The sequence below is a fragment of the Ambystoma mexicanum genome, chromosome 4q, assembly GCF_040938575.1.
Source record: "Ambystoma mexicanum isolate Mex_15411 chromosome 4q, UKY_AmexF1_1, whole genome shotgun sequence".
Taxonomy (NCBI): domain Eukaryota; kingdom Metazoa; phylum Chordata; class Amphibia; order Caudata; family Ambystomatidae; genus Ambystoma; species Ambystoma mexicanum.
The window spans coordinates 961,218,744-961,234,212 of record NC_090928.1 but is presented as its reverse complement, the minus strand read 5'-3'; the positions used below and the strand labels follow the sequence as shown (position 1 = coordinate 961,234,212).

The following is a 15,469-nucleotide window of genomic DNA, read 5'->3' as shown; positions in this document are numbered from 1 at the left end:
CCTCGTTGCAGTCCCCACTACCTCACCTTACTCTTCCTGGTTGCAGCACCCCACTTGCCCACCTCACTCTTCCTCAAAACAGAGTCACAAAAATACTTAAGAAATCCTCCACTGGCTCTTCAACTTTAATTTCTGACGTCTGCCCAACTTCCTCTTCCTGGTAAGATTGTAGAGAAAATATCCACAAGAACTCCAATATAGCATCCTTAAATGTGGCCCTTTTCAGGAAGATACCCAATTGGTGTGGCTTAAAGAAGACACACGCATGTTGGCCGAATTCGCGATGACGAGCTAACCTGAGAGAAAACAAAATGCTCCTATTGCAGGTGTCAACCAAGCTATATTTGTTCATGAAAAGCTATCTTTTTACTACTATTATTAATATTATTATTAATGTTATTTTTGTGGTATTTATTGAGTGTGGACCTAGCTTCCAGAAGCAACAGAGCCCTTTACAGAGGTATACAACAATACAAATGCACAACAGAGTGCTTTACAGAGGTATACAACAGTCCATATGCATAACAGAGTGCTTTTCAGAGGTAACCACAGAACAGATATAGAGTGGGGGGTAAGATACAGAGGGGCACAGAGGAGGAGTACAGCTGTACAGGGTGGTGAGGAGAAGAGAGGCAGACAGCGTCTAGTGAGTCAGGTTGCACGGGGTGACATGATGGCCTAGGTGTTGGAGGAGAGACTCCTTGAAGAAGGCGGTCTTGAGTTTGTTTCTGAATTGTAAGAGGGTGGAATCGAGTCTGATGTTGACAGGGAGGAGGTTCCATGGTCCTGGGTCATAGGCAGAGAAGGCTTGTTTTCTGGTCCTTTCCTTTTTGCAGCAGCGAATTTCAAGTCTGCACATGTCCTGGCTTCTGGTGGTGTGCTGTCTGCCGGAATTGCTGAGTTTCTCTTTGAGGTAGCTGGGTGATTTAAGGGTGACTGCCTTATAGATAAGACAGCAAGACCTGAAGGTGATTATTGCGTCCAGTCATAGACAATGAAGGTCTATAAAGGCTGGCGTGATGTGTTTGTATCTGCATAGACCCTTGATGTGACATGCAGCCGCACGTAGGACATTTCTCAGGGGGGAGAAGGGAGGACGACAGGAGGTCATCGAGGAGGGCATTGCCCCACCCAGGTCGGATAGGACTAGTGCTAAAGCTGTCCGCAGGCAGGGAGGGCTTGACTTTTCGCAGGAGGGAGAGCTGATACCTAGTTTTCTTAGCTATGTGTGTCTTGAAGGAGAGATGCTTGTTGGTGTGGAAATTGGACCAGGAGGTGAGCTCGGATGTGAAGCCCTCGGGGTTTATGGTTGATAGCCAGGTCTGTATGTCTGGGTGTTCAGTGTTGTTGGTGAGGAGTAGGAATTCATTTTTTGGAGGGGTTGAGCTTCAAGTATGCACTAGACATCCAAGACTGGATCAGCGATAGGCAGATTTTGAGCCTGCAGATGTCCTTGATGGAGTTGATCTTGAGGTATAGCTGTGTGTCACTGACTTATTGACGGATGTGGGTGTTGTGTGTGGCTAGGAGGGCTCATAGCGGCTCCATGTATAGATTGAAGATCACTGGGGAGAGGATGGAACCCTCTGGCACTTCACAGGTGACGGATAGCATTGGCGATCTAGCGGAATCCATCTGAACAAACGGCTTGCGGTTGGAGAGGTAGGGCTTGAACCAGCATAGTACAAGGTCGCTGATCCCCAATTGCTGATGTAGGATGCCCATGAGTACCTGATTGTCTGCTGTACCAACTGTGTCTGAGAGTTTGAGTAGAACCAGGAGGCAGGGGTGGCTGTCGTCAAGGATTTTGAGCATGTCGTCGCCCACCTGTTTGGTTGCCGTCTCCGTGCTGCAGCTACATCTGAAGCCGAATTGGTAGGTTTGGAGGAGATTGCTGGTGTAGATGTGTTGCTGCAGTTGCATGGCTACCGCTTTCTCGATTATTTTACCTAGGAAGGAAGATGAGTGATGGGGCGATAGATACCTAGGTTGTCGGGATCCAGGGTGGTTTCTTTAGTAGAGGCAGGATTTGTCCTATCTTTAGGGTCGATGGGAAGATGCCTTGAGTTAGGGAGCTGTTGATGATCTCCGGGTAGAGAAGGAGAGCTTCTGCAGGGAGGGTCTTGAGGATGCATGCTGGGAGGATGTCGTCTGTATATGATGTGGCTTTGAGGGCGGCCAGTGTTTCTACCAAGTTATCTGTAGAGAGTGTCTTAAATGTTGTCCTTGGTGGGAAGACTTTGCAAGGAGGGACATGAGGTAGGTCTGTGGATGCAGAGCAGGTGTCTATGTGCTGGTGAATCTTGCTGATTTTGTCGATGAAGAAGTTGTTGATGGCAGTGGATTTTTCGATAGAATGTGTTATGGCAGGGTCAGGTAGCAGGTTGATGCACTGCTTGACCACTTTGAATTGGGCTCTGCTTTTGTTGTCAGCTTCTTCTATGGTGTCATGATGGTAGGACGCCTTGGTTGTTTTGATTAGTTGTCAGCGGGTTGCTTTGAGTTCCTTGAGGAGCGCCAGGTCCGATGCAGTCCGGGAGCAGTGCAGGTTTTCTTTTGTTTCCTGATGACTCTTTTGCTGAGGTTGAGTTCTTGCGTGTAACAGGGTGCTGATGGTTTCGGTTCTCAGACCATTGTTTCAGAGGCACATATTGGTCGATAGATGCTGAAAGGGTGGCGTTGAGTGCTTCCAGTAGAGAGTCACAGTTGATTGGGGGTGTTTGGTCCATGTGAGGTGGAGGTTGGTGAGGTCTTCCGTGAGAGCTTCCACCGGGAAGTTCTTGAAGGACCTGAATGCTTGTCTGATGGGTTTCTGCTGGGAGCGCTTGCCTGGGGTCATATGTATGATGTTGAAAGGCACAGTCATGTGGTCAGACCAGTCAAGCGGGAGAGGAGAGCTGTAGTGGAGGGAAGGCAATACAGTGATGTTTAGGTTGAGGATGTTACCTTTCTCGTGCATTGGGTCTTTTGTGTGGTGTGAGGCTGAGGGTGTTGAAAAAGCTGAGGTTTGGTGGTCTTGTTACGTGGGAGGTTGACGTCACCTCGGAAGATGCTTTTGGCTTGGGTGAGGGACATGGTGGTGAATTTTCTGATGAAGGTGGTTTTGGATTCGGTTTTGGATTCGGGAGATGAGATGGAAGGTTACTGTGTTCATCGGGGAGAGCGGGAAGTAGTAGGAGAGGACTTCGAAGGAGCCAATGTTGTCATTGTCAAGTCAGGTGCAGGGCCACAAGGTCTTGTGGATGGCTGCGTGGCCTGTGCCTGTTTTTCGGCCGGACTCTGTGTTGAATGGTGTAGCCGCCGGGGACAAGAATGTCTAGGATGTGGGTGGAGGTGGGTGTCATCCAGTTCTCGTGATGAAGAATGCATCAAGGTTGTATGTAGTGATAAGGTTGGCAATGTGTATTGCATGGTGATAGCTGAGTGGACGTTGAAGAGCATCAACTTCCGTGTTGTGGACTTTGAGGAGGTGCTAATGGGCTTAAGGCTGATGTGAGTGAGTTTGCTGCATTGCAGAGTCCATACCTTAGAGGAGGGGTGATGTTGACGTTTGTGTTGCCTAGTGATGGCGGGATGGCCTGTGGGGACGGAGTGAGAAAATACATGTCAGCAAATGTTTGTTGTCTGAGCAGGGGTTCCGGCCCCTGGGTCCTCCCGGTCTGAATAGGTCCAAACAGGAATTGCCCTTTTCTTCATCTGCCATTCAGTCTGGACGCCCGAGCGAGAGACGCCCTTGATGTAAGAGTTAAGAGCAGAAAGGAAGAGGCAGGGCTAAGAAGGTGGTGGGACATAGGCCACATGACCTAAATCCACTTGCACCTGCTCACCAACTACAAAGGAAAAGAGGCTGGAGGGCTGCATATGTAGGGAAAAGGGTGGCAAAACTGGAATGCACCAACAGTATAGAAGTGATTGACAGGTGGGTGGGGCCTAGGCCACATGACCTAGATCCACTTGCACCTGCTCACCAACTGGACAAATATTCCTCGTGTGAGCTAGGAAAAGTATCTAGGATCAATTTACTGACGTATTGTTTTTTTTTGCCATTATCTGAGAGTCTATCTATTCAAACACCCATCCTGTAAGAAATCATTCTTATCTCTGAGCGAGTGAGCCTCCTTAGCCTTACAATGAGTTATGTATTATAGTGCCCTTTACCTGCTCCTTGAAGTCCTGAGCCCAGTTGCTCTAAGCAGTAGTCAGGATATTGCATGGTAACCAAACTGTTGGCAATTGTTGTTGATTGGACAAATACAGTTCAATATTTAATTATGTGGGGGATTGTATTGTATGTTGGGGACCAGCTTGAAGAGCTTTGAGGCAGGTGCATCCAATGCACAAGGCGTCCATGTGTCCTCAGAAAGCTTATCTGTATAAAGTCGAGATGCGGGAAAACATTGGGCTTCATTATGAGTACAGTGGTGCAGCAAAAAGTGGTGTTAAGGAGATGGTGCAAATCGTGTTACGGTTCAAAAGATATAAAGGGTCACATTAAAGTGTGTGGTTGTCACTTTTTCATTCATTTTCGCATGTGGCTTGTTCATAAATGAAGCGTTACAATTATACCTGCTTTTCTCTTTGGCAGCATTAAAGTGCTTACACGCCCATCCCGGGAGAAACACTTGAGAACATGTGAGCTACGTGACTGGAAACGTACCCCCGTCTGGAGTTTTGATGGACTTATTGCCCAGTGAACGTAGCACAACCAGAATATTTGTTTCACAAACTCTAATAATGTATAACTGGCCGAGTCACAATAAATCAGACTTCAAGAATAGCACAGACAATGCCCTTTTTTCGATGCCAATTTTTGGAAATGCTACGAGAACGTATTCACAAAGGTGACCTGAGTATTTCCAGGAGTCTATGCGCCAGCGCAAGTGATGCTCTGAAAAGCCCCCTGCCATGCATTGGTGTTGGCAGTATAAGAGGCTGCCTACCCACGTGGGTGCTTGAAGCGCTTTTCACAGTGGCGGGGCTTTGAAGGGCATGTCCCTTTGAAATGTGTAAAAAGAAAAGGAGTTTTCCTCTACTGTTTGAGTGATAGAAATGCAAGTGGGACAGCAGCAGGTTCCATCATTGCTGTCCACTTTAAAACAAAATGCATTATTACACATCCACCTGTGCCTGTTTTCTAAAACGCGCAGAGGGATGCTCTTGTTTCCTGGATATATTAGAGTGCATCCAGTTTGTGAATTGGGGATGCACTTGAAACGTACCCACTCGTTCAAAAATGGCAGCTGAATGTGGACCTCTATCATGTGCACGTACGCATCAGTTTCACTAAAAGGTTCTGTGGAACAGGCACATTACGTCAGAGGTTTGTGGCTTTTCGTGCTTCGCTATTTTGACTGAAGTTATATTGCATTTGTTAAGGTCCATCTGAATCCTGCTACGCACATCTTAAACACATTCAATGGTCGAAGTGAGTGGGCACCCTCGGGAACAGTGTTCCACTACATTTTTTTGTACTGTTAACAGCTCCACTACATTTTGCAACTATTTTCACCATTCCAGAGCTGTACTTTGTGAAGTTAAAGCACACTTCTCCACTTTACCACGGGATATCAGTTACAGCTCAGGTGAAATCTGTTAAACTCAATTGGCTGTCAATCAGCACAGCATGACTGCACCCCTTGAAAAATGTGTTGCACGTTGCTGCGTTCCTTCCTACTCTGTCCCTCACCAGAGTCACAGTTTCACTACTTATTTGGTACACTTCTACTACTGATACACACTACTTTCTAATCAAGTTTTAGAACTGTCTAAAATAGTTTTTCATAGCAAAATCCCCTTGTAATCCTATTCTGCATGATGTATAGTTTTGTGCTTCTTTGGCAGAGGTGTATGCAATGCTTCTTCTCCGCACTCCTCGCCACCTGCACATGCAACAGGCTGTCCGACAATGTCTTCACCTGTTCCCTAGACATTAAAAATGACTAGGTCATTTCGGATATTAATCGTTTTATAAAGACCTTCTATAATGGAGCAGCGCATAATGTTTTGAAATCGAAAATAAACATGATTTAATAGCATCTGCTGGGTTAGTGAAAGTGAATTTTAAATCAGCCCTTTGATTCATTTTTGAAGCAGTGACTTCATCGTGGAAAGACATGGCGGTAAGATGGACTGCATGAGAATTGCCTCCATGCCTTGTAAAACCAGGCACGCAAAACATGATTGCCTGTTCTCGATAAAGGAAAGGAAGGCTGTGTGATTATTTCCTCTCTGGGGACCAGGTTCTGCTGTAATGCACCCAAGGCTGGTGAATATTCACATGTACGGCAGCCTTGCTCTATGCCAGACAGCACTACTGCACAGCATGACGATGTGGCAAAATGGGATCTGTTTAGTACCTGACAGCATTACATACAAATCCATGGTATTAGTAAGAAAATAGTAAGAGAATTATTGCTGCTCATTGTTGTCTGCCGCTGCTTAAACCCTATAAGGCAGAGTAGCCCATCCACATTACTGTGCCCTATCTGTACATCTGGCCACCTGTCACTCTTCACAATAATGTACATGAAAAAGGGGACCCAGTGCGCCTAGCCTGGGTATTTGATAGGCCACGGTGTGGCCTGGCAGCAGAACCTATGAAAAAGGTGACTATTATCCAGTGCGCCTAGCCTGGGTATTTGATTCAGGCCATGGTGTGGCCTGGCAGCAGAACCTATGAAAAAGGTGACCATTATCCAGTGCGCCTAGCCTGGGTACTTGATAGGCCATGGTGTGGACTGGCAGCAGAACCTATGAAAAAGGTGACTATTATCCAGTGCGCCTAGCCTGGGTACTTGATAGGCCATGGTGTGGCCCGGCAGCAGAACCTATGAAAAAGGTGACTATTATCCAGTGCGCCTAGCCTGGGTATTTGATTGGCCACGGTGTGGCCTGGCAGCAGAACCTATGAAAAAGGTGACTATTATCCAGTGCGCCTAGCCTGGGTATTTGATTCAGGCCATGGTGTGGGCTGGCAGCAGAACCTATGAAAAAGGTGACTATTATCCAGTGCGCCTAGCCTGGGTACTTGATAGGCCATGGTGTGGCCCGGCAGCAGAACCTATGAAAAAGGTGACTATTATCCAGTGCGCCTAGCCTGGGTACTTGATAGGCCATGGTGTGGCCCGGCAGCAGAACCTATGAAAAAGGTGACTATTATCCAGTGCGCCTAGCCTGGGTATTTGATAGGCCATGGTGTGGCCTAGCAGCAGAACCTAGCAGTGACTGATATCCACTAGTCCGGTGGTAAGTATGAAAAAATACAGTAAGTATGGTCGCTTACTTGCACCTAGCCTTTTATTCCAAAAAGTATTCGGAAAGGGTGATTTTTAAGTGAGTTTTTATTGGTTGTAAACCACATCAAGTTTAAAGATTTAAAAAGTGGCAACATACTCAATTTGGAGGCATGTGCAATTGTTTCGCCCTTACCCGGGCTTTCTCAAGGCATACATTGTGATTAGGTAGACAGAATTACATGTGCAACATAATGACTACAATCCTGCACATAGGTCCAGCAAAGTGTCTGTGTGTACAGTATTGGTTATATTGGAATCCTAAGTAAAACATTCCTTTTTGACTCACAGTGATCAAGCATAAATAATTCATACATAAAGGTTCGTAACATTTTGAGCAACTGTTAGATTAATAAAACATGCTGAGCTCTGTTGGAAGAGGGAGGGAGGAAAGATAAAGTAGAAGGGTGTTAATTAAGGGTAGGGTTAAGTCTTTCATACGTTGCGTCACTGATGTCATATCATGAGTTAAGTCTGTGTTAGATCTTACCTACACATTTCAAATTGGCTTTCTATTCTTCTTTCTGATGTCAGATCCTTAGACAGGTCATAGATTTTGATGCAAGGTAGTGGTGGTTATAGTATGGTCCTGATGCCTTAGTGCATTTGGGTGCAATGCCTAAGGAAATCAAAGTCATATGTGTAGATCTTTACATGCTGTCACAAAGGAAGCATGTAATGAATGTTGGTCTATTTAGTTTACCTTATATTATGATCAGTCATGGGCTCCAATGTGTTTGTAAGACTCTTCTCTTAACATTGGTTCCAAGTGTTTTTTATTAGAATCCACCCAAAAATAAATCTGACTAAGAATTATCTCAATTTGCCCTATAACATGCATATGTGCATTTAATTAATGCACTATCTCAGTGCTGCTTACCTTAATATGATTAGATTCTCCTTGATGCGTCTGTATTCTTTCAGCGTGGCTTCCTTCCACGCGTTGCTCCATCATTGCCATCCTGAAAGTGATTATTTTAAGGACGCCGATGCGTTGACGTCATCTGCCGTTTTGTGATGACGTCATCATCCGTTAACATTGATTCCGTGAGGGCAAATAAGACATCCTTGTTATTTCTTTCTGATTTTATTAAACATATTCGTCCTCGAATTTTATACCGCCCATATTATAATGCCAGTAGTAATCGGTAGTAAGCATAGACAACAATCCAATTGCAAGTGAAAAATGAACGCATCAGAATACTGAGTTAAACAGCTATTATTTTTAAAGCAAAATTAGGGTGGTGGTTTTTCTCTGACAAGCCTGAAATACTTTGTCAACATTTAAATACAAAATGCTTATGAGCTACACAAAAGATCTCATCAAACTATTACTGGTGCTTTTGACCTACATTTGCTAGGACTCCATGCCTGAAACCTGTGCTACACCTGAAACAAAGAAGAATGCACAATTATTAAACTGTCCATGTATGTTTCTTCAGGAGTCTACCTCGGGTTCCCTACGCAGTGTCGTTGTAAACCTCCGCTTCAATAGAAATGCTTATGATGGACACCCTTCATGAACATCTCAACATTGTAGACATACAATAAAGAATGAAATCAAAAAGATGCAGTCTGAGATACAGATCTTCCAATCCGTTGATGTTTTAAACTAGTGTAATTTCTACTTGCATATCATTTACCAATTGACATGTTCCCCAGTGTGGTAGTGGCAATTGGATCAGGTGTTGCTTCAGTGAAAGCGTGTCTGAAATCTATAATTGTGTCCCTCTATTTGATCTGTGAGGTGCACACCTTTCTGATGGCCACATCCATAATTTGCTCCAGTGAAACACTGGTGTGTACAGTTGGTTCATCTGAAGTATTGGAAAATAAATGCGGTTCCTCAAATAACTGTTTATCTCATGGCTTATCTCCTGAAATGTGAGCAGAAAAATGCACCAAAACACCCTATTGTTTAAAAAGTCTCGTGAGGGAAACCCCACCATCCTTCCTGAGTGATTTAGGCTTGCTGGCTTTCCAATCATTTTGAGGAAAGCATTTACACCACATCAATTTTAAATTCCAACAAACACTGCTTTCCAGGGAATAATTTTCATATGGTGAAAATGGCTTTCCAGAGGTGCATTTGAATCCAAACCAGACCGCTGTCTGAATTTGAGAGTTTTATGCTGCTGAGAGATTTTTCTCCCAGTGTCAATATAGTGGGGTTCACACCCTTCAAAAGATGGGAATATCAGGATCCAAAAGCCTTTTGCACCTTTTTGTGTAGAAGGTGCACAGGTTTTTATTATTTGCAAGTGCACATTTTTTTGCACATCCATCAACCTTACCGCTTATTTCTATTTACTAGAATGTTTAAAGTGCAAACCTGCCTGGCAGCCTCTTGGCGCTAATAGACAAAATATGTGATTGTAGGGGCCTTCTCAATAAGTCACAGCTTCTTAGGTGGGCTATAGACGGGTCTTTAGTTGTACACATAATTTCAGGTAGGGAAAGTCTAAATGTCCACTTTGAGGGAAAGCCCCAATAAATTCACTTGTAAAACACTCTTCCTTCTATAAAATTAAAAAGGAAGCATACCATATTTTCATAGCCTTTTTGTGGAAAGATGGACACCTTGCAAGGGAACATACCAGTTTAGAATAGTGGCCAATTTCCATATATAGTCTTGTGGACCAGGCACTGCACTTTATGTTGACCTCGCTTCCTCACTAGCAGCCAATGTACTTGATGGATGGTAGGAGATATAGGCTCTCATAGCCCCACTTTACAAAGTATTTTGGCTGCCACATTCTGAACCTGGTGAAGAGAGGTACATTGCATTGCAGTAGTCCAATTTCAATGAGACTAGGCTATTGAAAACCCGAAGCGGATTCCACAGTGTCTTTCAGGGATTCAAGGAAAGATATGCTGTAGGGAAATATTAGCACATCTAGAGGAACAGGTGCGGATCTAAGGGAAAACCCTAACTTATGCCAACCCCCCCACCCTCAGTAGTAGCGGGTGTAAAGGAGAATGGTTTTCTCACTCCCCCCAAAGGAGCAGAATTTAAAGATAGAAATACTTTCTTCCCCCTCCCCAAAGGAAAAACAATTTTTTTTTCACAGGTGGCTGTTTACTAGAAGTGTGCCTGTCCATTCGGATGGCCCTTTTTACATTGAAAACCCACAAAACAAGCTTCTGTACTGAGGGGACATCCATGAGGCAAGGCAGGCGCAGAGCAGCTAACAAGCAGCAGTTCCAGCATTTGAAAGCCAACTGAAAGAATTCCAAGATGGCAAAAAGACTTTTAAAGACTTCCTTCCCCTGAATTGGAAGAGGAACATCATTGTAAAATTAATTCAGAAGGTTTTCTCTGCCAATGGGAGAAAGGTGAGGGCTTTCTAACATGGGCTAAGAAACACAGATATTGTGTTTTGGAGCTGGGATCTAAGGAGAGGAGTATGCTGAGGAACGTAGAAAGAACCTCAGCAGGGGAGCCCCTTGATCCCAGGAGAGGGGTCTGCTCCTGTGAAGTGGAGAGAAGCTCCCTGAACCTCATAAGAGGGATGTGCTCCAGTGAGGGGGAGAAGATCCCCCCTGCATCCCAAAATTGGGGTCTGCTCCAGTGAGAAGGGGGGAGGCTCCCTTCACCCCGAAAGAGGGGTGTGTTCCAGTGATGGAGAGAATATCACCTAAACCTCAAAATTGGGGTCTTCTTCAGTGAGGGGCGAGGAGTCTCTGCAAACCAGAAGATGGGTGTGCTCCAGTGAGATGAGTCGCCCTGAACTCCAAAAGTGAGTTCTGCTCTAGTGCGCCAGAGAGGAGCCCCCCCTGAACCGCTGAAGAGGAGTATGCTTCTATGTGGAAGAGGTGAGCCCCAGCACCCCCAGAAGAAGGATGAGTTATAGTGAGAAAAGGAGAGGCTCTTGAGGCCAGGAGAAATAGACCCCAGTCCCAAGAGAAGGAAGGGCTGAGAAGAGAGAGAGAATAACTTTGGCCAGCAAAGAGGGAAAGGGTAGCAGAAAAGGGGAGCTTTGTGAACTCAAAAGAGGGCTTTTCTACAGTTGAGAGAGAGAAAGAGAGAGAGTGAGCAGTGCGCTGTATCCCTAGGAGAGTGAGTATGGCACTGTATCCCTGGGAGAGTGACAATGGCACTATGTCCCTGGGAGATAGGGAATGGTGCTGTATCCCTGGGAGAGTGAGGCTGGCACTATATCCCTGGGAGAGTGAGAATGGCACATTATCCTTGGGAGAGTGAGAATGACACTGTATCCCTAGGAGAGTGAGCAGGGCACTGTATCCCTTGGAGAGTGAGAATGGAACTATATCCCTTGGAGAGTGAGAATGGCACTGTATCCTTGGGTGCGGATTAGTGACCAGGGCACTATACTCCTGGATGTGGAAGGGTGAGCAGGTGAGAAGAAAAATATCAGTGGTAAGGACATGTTGGGACACTTGGCAAAGGGAGATTGCCCCAAAAGCTGAGAGATACAAAGAAGCCTTGTTGCCCCCAGAAGAAGTGATAAAGATCCTGATTTCAAGGATTACTTTTTTCTTTTAAAGAATCCTCATTTTCTAGCCATAATGAAGCTGACTTACTCCAGATTGTCTTTCCTGTTGCTCACTGATACGACATGCTGAGAGATGGTGGAAAAGACCTCAATTTCTGGCTGCTCTTCTCCTTTTATCTGACCTTCACTCTGCCTAAGATTTTGCCCTTATCACCAGTAAAATGCACACATTTTCTGAACTAATTGTTTCACAGCCCTTTCATCGTCTATTTCAAATCCTCAATCTCATTCTCTTGCACCCAGCTCCTGACCCTGCTATGTCTTCTCCACTCTCCCTTCTGGCTTTGCTAACTTTTTTCAGCAGCAAAATCAGCCTATTATGATTATCACTTTCCTGTACTCGCCCCCTTCCTGACCTTTTCCCTCCTGTCCGATCTTTTATGTCTTATTTCACTCCTCTCTCTCACCTTGACACTGATGTTTTTCTCTCCGGTGCACACCCCACCTCACAGCCACTTGACCCTCTACCTTCCCATCATATTTATAAGTTTATTGCCCATCTCCTTCTCTATCTGGGCATACTCATAAACCACTGTCCTTCATCAGCTATTGTTCCTTCCAACTTCTAAAATGCTGTTATTCTCCCCATTCTCAAGAAGCCTTCCCTTCCTGCTAATTTTGGCCCATTTTTCTTCTTCCATTTATTTCCAAAATCCTCAAAACTCTCAGATTGCTTCATATCTTCACCATCACTCTCTACTTTCTGAGCACCAATCTGGCTACTCTTACCTGCCCTCTACTGAAACTGCCCTCCTCTCTGTCTGTAACTCACTTCTATCTACTACTCACTCTAAACTCTCATCAATTCCCAACCTTCTAGAGATTGACACTGTTGGCCACTCCGCACTCATATACACTCTATCTTCCCTAGGCCTTTCTGGGACTGTCTTACAGTGGTTTAGATATTACCTGACAGACTGCACCTTCTCTGTCTCCTGGACTGGTAAAGTTCCATCTACCTTTCCACTTCTTTATGGTGTTCCCCATGGGTCTGTCTTTGGTTCTCTACTGTTTTCCCTCTACATATCCCCTCTATCCTTCATTGTTCCGTGCTTTGGTCTTTCCTCCCACTTCTAAGCAGACAATTCACACATTTTTGTCTCTTTTTCCTCCTTTTGGTTATCCAATCATGGTCGCATACTAATTTCCTCCACCTCAACCCCTCAAAAACGGAGATTCTTTTTTTCCATCTTCTACTATTCCTACATTTCGTCTTCCATTTCCTTTCCCCCGGCACATCTTACCCTTACTATCGTTACATAGAACATGGGTGCTTACTTTCAATCCTCCCTCTCTTTCAGTCTGAACACCATCTCACTCGTAAAGCTTGTCCTTTTCTATCCTTTCGCAAGACTAAACTGCTTCTCTACTCTTGTCCTTTTCTGCCTTGACTATTATTTAGATTTGCTATGTGACTTACCCACTGTTATGTTGTGTCTCGTTGGCCCCTGGTGGTATAATTTCCAGCTTTAGTCTGGCTGTCGGAAGTTAGTTTGTTTTTGATTTGTGCTGTAGATCTGGGTACCATGAGGCAGTTTGTGTTCAGACATGGCAGGTTTGAGACACGCCGATGACAGCGGTGGGTGGAAGATGTATTGTTTATGTTTAATTGGTTATGAATGTAGCAATGTTGGCCTGGTGAGGGGCAGTTTGTGCTCGGATGTGGCACAACCATTTCCCACTGGTGGCAGAGGTGGGAGGATAGAGTCTTGTTCATTTATTGTTTGGTATGAATCTAGCGATGTCAGTGCAGGTCTCCTGCCTGCTGTTTGGTTAAGCCAGTTTGGATGTATGGACCTCTGATTTCCCTAGCAGATGGGAGTGTATCTGGATCTGTGTGGTATGGGTGACTGGCAAAAATGGGAGGTGTGTTATTTCGTGCCTCCTTGGTCCTTCTTTCACATGTGTAAGAATGGGAGGTGTGTTATGTCGTGTCTAATTGCCTGGATGTATCTGGTGATGTCAGTGTGTGATGCCACAGTGAGAATGTCTCCAGAATGCTTGGAGTGTTGGTGTGTTGTCATTTGAATGTTGGAGTTCCAGACCAGTTAGTTAGAGCATTGTAGCCTTGGTGGTGGAAGCAAGTGCGCTCCACTCCAGCTCTTTCATGTGCCTGTCCTCTTGATGCCATCTTAATTAAAGGAAGCTGTGTCAACCTCACTGTTGGTGCGGAACCTAGTATACCTGCGTAACCTAGTATACCTAGAGGCCTGGTGTTTGCTCTCTCTCTCTCTCTCTCTCTCTCTCTCTCTCTCTCTCTCTCTCTCTCTCTCACTGTCTCTCTCTCTCTCTTTCTACCTAACAACCCTCACCCCAGAATAACGGAGTACTCAGCCAAGGGCAAGTTAAACTGTCATTTATTACACAAAACCAACAGGACAATCTCAATTCTCCCAAATTATCCACTCCCCAATACGCGCTCCACAGTTTTGTCCTCAAATGGCATCATTACCTGGGCCCTCCCCCAAAAATGTATCTCCCCTATGGATTAGGCGCTTAGAGTGGTGTCACCTATGGCGAGCCCATACAGAGGTTATTCTACTGGCTCTAGTATTTCAGGTGGCTGACCTGCCCCGTCCCCAAGAAACTATCTATTACATTGTTTCAGGGTCATAGCCTTCCCATTGGTCCTTGCCCTTTGCCATCCACCTATGGATTTCTGTCTTTTGATTGGTTAGATCTGGTATCCCCAGGCCTGGGACCCAGCTTGGTTCCCAGCCCTCTGTGCACCTTTCAAGGTGATGTGAAGTGACTATGTGTCCCAATTGCATCTGGTAGTACACCACCTTTTCCTATTGGAGTACGCTACCCATTGCAACTTTTGTTTCACTTCTCGTCTGGATTGCTGAGAACGACTCATCTTCCCACAACGGGTGAATGCCCATTGTCTAGATCGGCTGCATCACGTGGCTGTGGACCACAAAATCGAGCTCTTTGGGTTTACATTTATGAGGATTTATTCTGTTTTCCTGCAGCTGGCCCCTTATTTTGGAGCTTGGAATGCACCTGTTATCTCTGACGTTGGGTGTGAGCTCGGACTTCACTTTGTTTAGCCTGAGCCTGCTCCTCTTTTCTGGTGTCCTGTAACTTGAGGCCTTCTGTAATTTTCCTTAGACTTATAATGTGGTTCCTACATGTTCGTACTGTACTATGTTTCCTATATGTTAGTCGTATGTGGTCCTACCAGGCTCCATATATACTCCTGTAGTCCCAAAGAGTTAATTTGCTGCAAGCATCTGCAAGCTTGCCTAGGATCTTGTTGCCTTGCATTTTTGCATTATTGCAATTTGGCTAATGAGAAAAATAATAAACGCTTTGACAGTGTGTATATGTATCTGTCCTGTATCTACAGAACTGTGCAAGCAAGTTTCTTCATGTGTTCGAGTGTGTGTTCATGTAATTCTGTGCAGGGATGCAAGTGTGCTTCATGACTAAAGCTGCTTCATCGTGGTTTCACTAGTGACGTCGGCTCAGTGTTTTCATGGCATTTAATCGATGCAGTCCATTAGAATGTTTCGGTTCACGATCACCATTGAGTCGACTGTATCTGAAAGGATATGCACTGGATACGATTGGGATGGCTGTCTGAGGGAATACATCTCTGCACACGTGGCGTCACTCCTCTGAGATGTTCATAGTAATTTGCATGATCATCAAAAC

At 45.1% G+C, this 15,469-nt stretch overlaps 1 protein-coding gene across 1 annotated transcript in view; it reads left to right on the top strand.

The window, feature by feature from the left end:
• KCNH1 (potassium voltage-gated channel subfamily H member 1) overlaps positions 1-15,469 on the top strand; it is a 2,382,450-nt gene that overhangs the window by 1,245,365 nt on the left and 1,121,616 nt on the right. The window lies entirely within an intron of this gene.